This window comes from Eschrichtius robustus, chromosome 3 (genome assembly GCF_028021215.1).
Source record: "Eschrichtius robustus isolate mEscRob2 chromosome 3, mEscRob2.pri, whole genome shotgun sequence".
NCBI lineage: Eukaryota > Metazoa > Chordata > Mammalia > Artiodactyla > Eschrichtiidae > Eschrichtius > Eschrichtius robustus.
Window position 1 is genome coordinate 17,364,537 of NC_090826.1, and position 3,146 is coordinate 17,367,682.

Sequence of the window (3,146 nt, forward strand, 5' to 3'; positions counted from 1 at the left end):
CCGTCGGGGCGGCAGGTGGGCGCCCCGCGGGCTGGCTGGGGCGCGGCGCCGGGCGCGGGCCGGGGCGCGCGCGCGCGGCGGGACTCTGCCTCCGTGCCTGCCGGCAGCCCTGCCCGCTGCTGCGCCCGCTGCCCGGCGCGGACCAGACTGTCAGCGCCGCCCCAGAGCCGGGATGCGGCGACGGCGGCGGAGGGAGGCGGGCGGCCGGGGGGGCGGGCCGGGGGCGGGCCGAGGATGGGGTTACCTGGGCGGGCCCAGCGGCCCGGGACACCCCCCGGGGGCGGGCCGGAGCGGCGGCGGCCGCGGCCGCCGTGGCCCGCAGGACTGGCTTCTCCGGGGGCCTCCCCGGCCGGGCGCCCGAGAGGACTTGGGGCCGGAGTCCGCTCCAGGCACGCCTGGCTGCGCGTCGCCTAGCTCGGCCGGGCTAGAGGCGCGGCGACCCAGCTGCCCGGTCCCCGCCCGAGCCTGGGGGACAGGCGGGCACAGCTCCCCCAGCCCGCCGCTGTGGGCACTGCAGCGCCGCCCTCTCCGCCCCGCCTCGCCCCCCGCCGGCGCCTCGGAACCCGACCCCGGCCCGACCGTGGCGGACTGGCCCGAGCGCGGCTGCCGCTCGCGCGCACCCAGCCGCTTGCGCTCCGGGCGCCAGGAGCTGCGCACCCGGGCTGCACACCAGGGAGTTCGGTGCCGCCCGGCCGCCCCCCGCCAGGCCCCTCCCTGCCTCCCGGCCGGCGCGTCCTCTGGCCCAGCCCCTCCCTGGCGCTCACCTCCCTCCAGCCTTCCGGGAGCTGGACGGGGCCTCCCCAGCTTCGGGCAGCTTGGGACAGTGGCCGGAGACTGCCGGAATCCGAAACCTCGCTTCTGGCTGGCCACAAGATCTGGGCGCGCCCTAAGCAGCAGGGTCTTGACCGAGCCCCTTACCTCTCCAGTCCTCCGTTTTCTCCTCCAAGAAATGGACATAAGACCTGGGGGTTGTGAGGATGGAAGGAGATTAGGGAAGGTCTCTTTAGCACACTCTCCAAGTCTTGCTTTGCGTTTGCGTTTTCTGTGTGCTTGTTTTATTTATCCTTCCAGATCCGGCAGATCAGCCCCTAGCTGGCACAGCGTGGGTGGCTGCAATGTTTGTGGAATGAATGAATGAAATGAAATGGGCTGCAGCCTGTGCCTCCCTGGTGCGAAGTGCTCAGTTCCATACCTTACTGACCGGTGAGAGCTATTTGCCCATCCCCAGGTCACGCCCTCTCCAGGTCCCTGATCTAATTGTGTCCTTCCTCACCCTACCTTAGCCTGGGTACCAGAGCCTCTCAGGGCTGGAGAGATCTCTTGTCTAAATGGGGGAAACGAAGGCCCAGAGAGGGGCAGGGAGCTGCCCACCTCACTCGGGTTGGGGCAGAGCCGTAGACCAGGCTCACACCCTCACCCCTGACACTGTGCTCTTCACTGTTTTAGGGGCAAGAGGTTTGCTCCCACGTAGATGGTCACATTTGGGTGCCAGGAGGGTGCCCTTCACTCCATGGAGTCCCCTGGGCTCAGCACAGAGGAGGGACTCAGTAACCATTCGGTGTTGAGAGTGGGCAGGAGGTGGCAGGGATTTGTGGGGCTGAGCAAGAGTACAGGTGGAGGTTCACATACCATATGTCTAAATATTTGCAAGTTATAAATCAAGCTAACAAAATGTGAAATAAAATATGTTCTATTCTCCTACCTTGACAAGCACACTTTCATAACAACCTGGAAGGCTAGCTCTGAATGTAGAATTCTCAGACTCCTCAGAGCCTGCACTGGAGCATGGTGGTGCAGGGGCCTTGTGCACACACGTGTGAACATCTCAGCCTGCACACACAAGCTCGGACCACCCCACCCCACCTCCAAGAGAGCTGCCCCTGGCCACCCCTGGGCCGCAGGGCAGGGCATATCAGCGGTGCCATCTGACCTCAGGGGTTGATCTGCAGAAGAGACCCACCCAGGTCTTGGAATTGGGCTTAGGGCCATCTGGGCAGGGAATCTCAGGGCCCTGGGCACCCAGAGTGTGACCCAGAGGGGGCACAGTCTCCAGATGACACGTCCCTTTGGCCCCATGGTCTCTTCTCCCTGTGGTGAGAGCTTAGCTGGAGGACCAGAGTTTGGGGTCCCCAGGGCAGGGACCACTTTCACCTAAGAGCAGTACTGAATTACAGAACTACTTTGAGCCAACATATTTACTCTTAGAGTCTCAGCATGGTATGGTGGAAAATAATAATAATAATAATAATTTAAACAGCAACGGGCAATTATTTTAGGGTGGCCATATAATTTTCTTCCAAACCAGGACATTTTTGAGAGTGACTGGTGATTCTAACTGGAAGATTTGCTGGGGTATCAGGCATAAAGCAGGACTGTGCCAGGCAAACTAGAATGTCTTGTTTTGCTAAAACATTGAGCCCTCATATGCCAGGCGTTGTTCTAAATGCTTTACATGCTGTCACTCATTCCATCCTCACAGTAAGTTGAGGAAGAAGGTACTGTTCTTTTCTCAGTTTTACAGATGAGGAAATGAGGGTTAGAGAAGTGACTTGCCCAAGGAAAGTGGTGTACCCAGTGCTGCCTGGTGCCTGGGGCTCTGGTGTTTGGGTCCCTGTCCCTCAGCACATGCCTCTGACATTTGGGGAGCTGCTGGACCTCCAGTGTCTGTACCGTCAGGTGGGGACAACGTTACCTGACTCACCTTCTCCTGGAGCTGCTGGGAGACACACGTGAAGCAGTGGGTGTGAGTCCTGTGAGCTGGAAAGAGATGCCCAGGAGGGAGGGAAGGAGGGAACTGAGGTCCCCGGCCAGAAAGGCACGCCCTGATCATGATAAGGGAGAGGAGGAGTCCTTTGGTCTGAGTCAGTGGAAAGTCTTAATGTGAAAGTCTCTTTGAGAAAATGCTCTTCTAACTTTCAAGAGCGCCTCAGTTGTGAAGATATAAATACAAATTAATAAAAAGTTCAATCATCAATAGCTCTTTCATATAATAATAGCAACCGTGTATCTAGTGCTTTCTACATGCCAGCCACTGTTCCAGATGATTTGCTCATATTAACTCATTTCATCCTGGCCACAGCCCTAGGAAGTAGGTGCAGTTATTATTCCCATTTACACGTGGTGAAACCCAGGTGCTGCTCTAAAGT